This window comes from Sorex fumeus, unplaced genomic scaffold, assembly GCF_029834395.1.
Source record: "Sorex fumeus unplaced genomic scaffold, SorFum_2.1 ptg000015l, whole genome shotgun sequence".
In the NCBI taxonomy this organism is placed as follows: Eukaryota; Metazoa; Chordata; class Mammalia; order Eulipotyphla; family Soricidae; genus Sorex; species Sorex fumeus.
Window position 1 is genome coordinate 14326292 of NW_026606072.1, and position 7892 is coordinate 14334183.

General features: G+C 35.1%; 1 pseudogene; it reads right to left on the reverse strand.

Annotated features, from left to right (window-relative positions):
* Positions 1-6523: 6523 nt before the first annotated feature.
* Positions 6524-7176, reverse strand: LOC130021441 (60S ribosomal protein L10a-like; annotated as a pseudogene).
* Between the last annotated feature and the right edge of the window lie 716 nt (positions 7177-7892).

The following is a 7892-nucleotide window of genomic DNA, read 5'->3' on the forward strand; positions in this document are numbered from 1 at the left end:
CTGTGTCTGGCCCATCTCCCTTCTTTCCTGCTGTTCTCTTCTGTCACACAGACTCATCCTAAGGAACACCGCCCCACCGATGGGAAGAAGTAAGCACATGACTGGCAAGAAGCTTAAAGGACAGCTCAGAATTTTCCCCACAGACACAGGACTTGAGGATCATGCACTGTAGCGCTGTTCATCGAATTGCTCGAGCAGGCACCAGTAATGTCTCACAACAAACTGTGAGACTTGTTACTGTTTTTGGCATATCAAATATGGCATGGGGAGCTTTCCAGGCTTTCCCTTTCCAGGCGAGATACTCTCAGTAGCTTGCCAGGCTCTCTGAGAGGGACGGAGGGATCGAACCCCGGGTTGGCTGCATACAAGGCAAATGCCCTACCCACTGTGCTATCGTTCCAGCCCTTTGAGGATCATGGTTGAGGATCATGAATAGATGAAAACTGGGCATATTTGAGGCCATACACTGGATGGCACGGATCAGAATTTAGTGATGCCAAAAGAGCAGAGAACCAATCCTTTTACAGCTCTTGCTTCTGAAATGTCTTTTTTCCTTTGTTTGATTTCCTGTGATCACTTCAGAAGCATCAGAAATCACAAAAAAGCAGACTAGTTTCTCTGGAAAATTTGTAGATGGTGATGGATAATCAAGTGACAGCAAAATGCTCTATCAAGTATTGAGCTCCTTGTCAGATTATAGAAGAACACATGAGTAGATAAAAGCACAACAATTTTCTCCTCCACTATGTCTCAGGGGAAAACTGCATATTAGCAGATGGAAGCAAATGAGATTAGTTAAATGAAGGAACTTAAATAACGTAAATCAGAATAGAATAATGATTGTGAATGTGATGACTCACCTAATGAAAACACAAATAAAAAAGAATGTTTCATCTTAGATTTTTGTAGTCATTTTCTGTATACATACAGAAAATGTGTTCACGCTTTAGAAAGGAGTCAAACTATTTAAAATGAGACAAAGAGTTGATAATTATATGGTTAATTGAATTAAATGATTCTGGACTCCAAATTGAACATTTCACTTCTAATTTTCTAGTTCAGCTATCTATATTGTTTCAATGAACTTACTTGATTGTAAAAACTGCCATACTATCAAGACATCACTTCTCAAAAACATTAACATAAATTAAAATAGCATTACCAATAGTATATCATATACATTTTAAGATTTATTCATAAAATATTATAAGACATACAGCCTACTCATGTATTTAATCACTATAAGATACAGCATAGACTATGCATAGAAATCAAGTATTTCATACGTGCAAAAAGAATAGATTAGACATACTTTCACTCTATTTGTAAAATCCAGCTATTAAGGAAAAAAGGATTAAGGATAGATTACAGATTCTCTTTAACTTATCTAATTTCTTAATAGGAAAATTAAAAAGCTTAAGAGAAAGAAACATAAATCTGATCTAAATCCTTTTTAGTTATAAAGGGGAAAAAACTCAGAGATCACATGTAAGTTGTAAGATACACATGTAAGTTATTGTACTTCGTGTATTTCTTGTTTTTTTCCCCAAATAATCTTAACTTTTAATTTATTTTTTATTTTATTGCATAGATTTTTATTTATTTATTTTTTAAATTTTTATTAGTGAAACACTATTGTGTTTGATTATATATACTATAATAAGGTATATAATTTGCTTAATAATAAAAATTACTAGGAGTGATCCCTCAGTACTGAATCAGAATTAAGCCCTGAGCATAGCTGGATATGGATCAAAAAAACAAAGACAAAACAAAATAAACAAAAATGCATTACCTGTGTTCCCCATCATTTTTGTAATCAAAACAGCACATGAGTTGGATAGAGCAACAGCCACCAAAAGCCCTTAAAATTCAGGCAAATATATTACATCACATTTTATTATTTGACCTTGATGAAGCATGACATTTATATTGGGAGCAGAAATACCAACATAATTGAATCATTTGGAATCAGCCCTTTTGAGAAAATGTAATGAATTATCCATTGATTTAATCTAAGAAAAGAGGATGGAGAAATGATAGAGGAACGACTTTATTTCATATCAGCTTGTTCAGAGGACTTGCATCTTAGTTGATTTTGAATGTCAAGTTTCCTTCCCTGCTGTTGATAAAGTATGATGTTGGTGGAGATGGCCAGATAAATATGCTTGGACATCTTCACTGGACTATACTAAAAGATGTTATATTAGGAAAAGAAAATGAGAAAAATCACATAATTGGGATTATTTCTACCTATCATTAATGTCACCTGGATTTTTTTCTATTGATATCAATATAGGAAGCTGTGGCGATTGAAGTTATGCTACTCTGTGAGAGGTTATGATAGATATCCTATGAGCTATGTGATCCTGACTAGAATATTTAACATTTCTCTATTCTCATTTTCTCATTCATAAAATTGGCAGAAATACTTCTGTTTTGATTAAAATATGAAATTAATCAATATCTTTGTAGTATTGGACCATTTTCTGGTGCAAAACTAACCATCACTAAATTTTTTGTTATGACAATAAGTTTTTCCCCAAATTATAAAAGTTTTATGTTTATCACCTGATCATCAAGTGAACCATGCTTATGATTTAAAAGATAGGCTTTAAGGAAATATACAAAGAAGATTATTTGAAATGAATTTATTCTCAGATAAATACAATTAAAATTTAAGTATTCTATTCTAAATAATTTTCTGCACGTAAGCCATGAATGCTGTATAAATTGTATCATGCATATATGCCTTTGAGGCCTTTCCCTGGCTGATTATTATTCCATGCCATAAAATTTAAACACAGGTGTTGATCTATGTCATTTTCAATTATATTATTTCTGTAACTATTTTTCCTAGGTCGGCCATGTTGGCCGCTTGTAAGGCGAGCGCCCTACCGCTGTGCTATCGCTGAGTTCCTGGTCCTCTTTTTAAAAAGTCATTTTTATTTTTTAAAAAGATATTAAAATAGAATTTTATTACAACAGTATATAGTTTGTGTTTACATCATTATAAATAGGCACCTGTATACACTAACACAAAGATCTTACCCTCTTTTGAATTCAATCATTAGTTCAAGTACAATTAATATATATGATTCTTCATCCACCAATATCTGTAGACCTTTTTTTGTGACTAGTCACTAACCATGTGGCTATGTGTGGTATATCTGTGGTGAATAAAAAGGAAACGGACCCTTGCCTTAAAGGAGGAATTTTATAGGAAGCATGCACCAATCCCCTCATTACATTCATACAGTACATGTGTAACTCATAAGTAGTCAATATTTTGTTTTATAAATCTGATAATATATAAACAATCAAAGGAACTATGATTATATAGAGCATGCCCTACTTACATAAGCACGAGTATTGTAAAAATAACAATTAGGAGAAGGGAAAGGAAGATGAGAGAAGGGAGGAGAGTATAGGAGAGAATGCAACAATATTAAAGTCCCCCTAGTTTTCCAAAAGAAGGTAAGTTGTTTAAAATAATTCTTAAAATAACCTTAATGCCTACAAAGTCTTCATAATCTCTTAATAATAGAAAGATACTTTAATAATTATGCAACTTGTGGTTATAAAAGTTTAACAATTCTATGGTCAAGTTAGCTCCCTTATAACACTAACTTCAATTTAATGTAATAAATAATAACTGTCACTGTCACTGTCCTCCCATTGTTCATCAATTTGCTTGAGCGGGCCCAGTAACTTCTCCATTGGAGACTTTGTTGTTTTGATAAATCTCTCTCTCTCTTCCTCCTTCCACCTGCAGTCAATTCATCTACCATAAAAACATTTTTAGATAGATGTCTGGAATGATGTTTGCCTACTTTTTTCTTTGGTAATAAGATTCTTAAATTGTTTATTTCCCCATTGTTATTTCCTTTATGTATACATTATCTAAATAAAGTCTCAGTAGTTTAGAAAAATAGTTTCAAAGAGATTGAGATTAAGGTGATTATGCCAAATGCTTGTTACAAAAGCTCCATTGTCTTAAAGAGTAAAAAAATGCATAAAAGATTTTTAATACAAGGCCTTAAATGACTAAGTGCAACATAAGGTACTTGTACTCGGCACTCAACTATGAATTATTATATTTGATGAATAAAAATGTAGTTGAGGATCACATAATGGCAATGGCTAACACAAATTGAAGCACTTAAATCTAAGAATCAAAATGGTTATAAGGATGAGGATATTCATAACATAAGAGAAAGGTTATGGAATTGTTTAATGGGTTGGTTATGGTGCGGAAAGTGAACCAAAAAAAATTTTGTCAGAGAAAGGTTGTTTATAAGTGCTTTCCATGACTGCTATGGTTTACCATAGCCAAGGAAAGTAGTAACTTATACAATTTTATATGTGGAGATTTTCATACCTCTTTTACTAATGCTTATCCATTTTACCCTCTTTATTTACATTACCCCAAATGCCCAATTTTGGCAAATTATTTGCTCAACTAAAAAGTAAATAGTTATTTTATATGTAAGGATAGATTTGATGTTAATATATTTCTTTGAATCATTGTTTCCCATTTTCAGAATCTTTATATTTTAAAACTATTTGACAAAAGATAAAATGGCATTATTTTCAATGAAAATGTTAACATTTTATGATAAAATAAAATTAATTAAGAAAGTTTAACCAAAATTTTTCTTTCTGGTTATGTAATTTTTAACAAATGGAAGCGAAGATAAACAAGTGGGACTATAATCAAACTATGAAGCTTCTGTACCACAAAAGAAATGATGATCAGAATAAAAAAAAAACACCAACAAACAGGGAGAAAATATTTGCCCATCATTAGATTAATAAAATGTTAATATAAAGCACTGATAGAACTTTGCTTAAAATAAAGAAAGAGAAAAAAAACCCAGTTAACCCCATCAAAAAATGGAGGGAACACATAGGCAAATGGTAAATGAAAAATATTCCCTGCATCTCTTACCATCAGCGAAATGCAAATTAAATCAGCAATGATATATAATCTCAGACCAGTTAAAACTGGCATGTGCATATCACAAAGAACAAAAACAACAGGTGTTGATGAGAATGTGGGGGGAAAGGGACCTCATTCACTGCTGGTGAGAATGTTGATTGGTCCAGCCATGTTTGAAAAACAACAGGCACTCACCTCAAAACTCTTTCCAGTTTTGTATTTTCATAGTACCTAGAATTTTAATTCTGGGAATCTACCCCAGTGACCCCAAAATTCTATTCAGAAAAATCATTTACACCTTTGTGTTTATTGCAACACTTCACAACATCCAATGAGAGGTGAATGGACAAAGAAGTTGTAAATTATGTATAGTTTATATATGTATATGTATATGGTACCATAGGTAATGCTATTCTAGCCAAATGAAGGTCCAGAGTAGAGAAAGTTAATAGCACTGTAGCACTGTAGCACCATCATCCTGTTGTTCATCAATTTGCTCGAGCGGGCACTAGTAATGTCTCCGTTGTGAGACTTGTTACTGTTTTTGGCATATCGAATATGCCATGGGGAGCTTGCCAGGCTCTGCCGTGCTGGAAGGATACTCTCAGTAGCTTTCCAGGCTCTCTGAGAGGGACGGAGGAACCGAACCTGGGTCAGCCACATGCAAGGCAAATGTCCTATCCACTGTGCTATTACTCCATATATGATATATATATATATATATATATATGCCATATATATGTGTGTGTGTGTGTGTGTGTGTGTATTTACTACCACTGTCCTTATATCATCTCTAGTTTGACTTTTCCTTCCTTTTCCCCACCACTATCTGCAACTGATTGATAATATTAGTTTTGTAATCAGAGGTTATAATCTCAGTTTTGTAATTAGAGGTTAAGTATTTGTTATTATTTTATATAGTTCATTCTTTTGTTGTGTTTTTCTATATGCCATAAATTAGTGAGACCATCTGATGTATGTCTTTCTCTCTGGTTTATACAACATATTTTGCATTCAGTTTCATACAAAGTGCAGCAAGAGTTCACCTTATGGATGCATGTTTTCCCATGTGTAGAGACCACAACTTCTTTTTTTCATTCATTTGTTGAACATTTGAGTTGTTTCCATACCCTAGATATTGTGGTTACCATTTTCATGACTAGGTTTCAATGAAATGTATGCTTGTAGTTTTTCCAATTAATATTCTTATTTTGTCTCGGGGGAATAGATGTCAAAATTAAGTTACTGGTTCATATAGAAACTATCCTTACTTCCATAAAGTTGAACCAGAAGACAGACATTTTCACCAACAGTAAATGAGGCTTTATTTTCCATCACATCCCTGCTAATACTGGTTGTTTCTAATCCTTTTGGTATATATTATTTTATCTCTCATTTCCATTTGATTTGCATTTCCATGAGAATAAGTGATGGTGCACATATTTTCGTGTGCCTACTGACTGACCATATGTCTCTTCAAGGAATTTCTGTTGATATAATCACATTTAAAAATTATTTTTAATTATTTTTAATTTTTATTTTTATTTTTTGACAGGGCAGTACTTGGTTTATTTAGGGTGCCTAGTATAGGTGCTGGGGCTTGCCCATGGTGCTCTTGATATACAAGGCCTGGACATTCTGCCAGTTCTTCTTGAGCAAGGACACCAGGAAATTGACAGTCAGGTGGATGTTGTAGACAAACTCGTCCTCCATCATCTTCTCAAGGCCAACAGCCACCACCAGACACAGTACCTTCCTGTTCTGGGACTTGATTGTGGACTTGACTTCGTCAACCTTGGCCACCATGTTCTCATTGTGGGTCAGCAGAGAAGGAAACTTGCCAGCCTTGTTCAGGCCAGGGCTCAGGATTCTGGGGATCTGCCTGATTAGGAACTCAGAGGCCAGAAAGGCTTTATACTTCTTGGCCAGCTTCTTCACCAGCTTTTTGTTCTTGTTGAGTTTCTACAGCTCCTCGATTTCCATGTAGGAGATGTCCACAGCCTTGGCCTCATTGCAGTGCTGCTGGTCCCCCAGCAAGCACATAGAAAACTTGGGGCAAGGGGTGGACTTGAGCCTGATGGTGCCGAGAAGCGCTTGTCCTTCTGCAGGTCATAGTTCTTGAGGTTGACCTGCAGCTCCACCGTCTCCAGGAACTTGTGGCACTTGCACTGGTTCCCATGCAGGACCTCCCTCACCACCTGGAACAGGATGTCGAGGGACACTTCGCTGCTCATGGTGACAGCGGCCATGGGAACCGGAAGAGAGTTATTTTAATTTTTAAATGAATCACGTGAAGTATAGTTAAAGACTTACAAACTTTTGTGCTTACATTTCAATCATACAACGATTGAGTACCCCCTCCCTCCACCAGTGCCCATACTTCACCACTAATGATCACAGCATCCCCCCCACCACCCCCACTCCAACCCCCACCCCACTCCACCCCACCCCACCTCTGTGGCAGAGCATTCCCTTTTGCTTTCTCTCTCTCCCTTTTGGGTATTGTGGTTTGCAATATAGTTATTGAGTGGCCATCAAAAATTGTTTTTTTGTTGTTGTTGAGTTTTGTGAGGGCTTTATACTATCTTCGATATAAAGACATCTCTAAGTTCTATATTCTAAAAAATTCTATTTATGTTTCCATAATATACTTTATGGATTTTGCTGTAATCTTGGGGTCCGTGACCCACTTTAATCCACTTGGAACTTTGCGTATGATGTGGGATATGGATTCATCATCCCCCCCCACCTTTTTTTTTTGCTTGTGGATATCCAGTTTCCGCTTATTATTTGTTCTTTTTGTCCATTCCATGCATCCAGTTCCTTTGCCATAGATTAACGGTCCATGAATATTAGGTTTATTCTCATCTTTCAGTTCTACTGTATGGATTTGACTGTCTGCCTTTTCCCCAGTACAAACTACAGCCTTATAGTAAAATTCAAAGTCAGG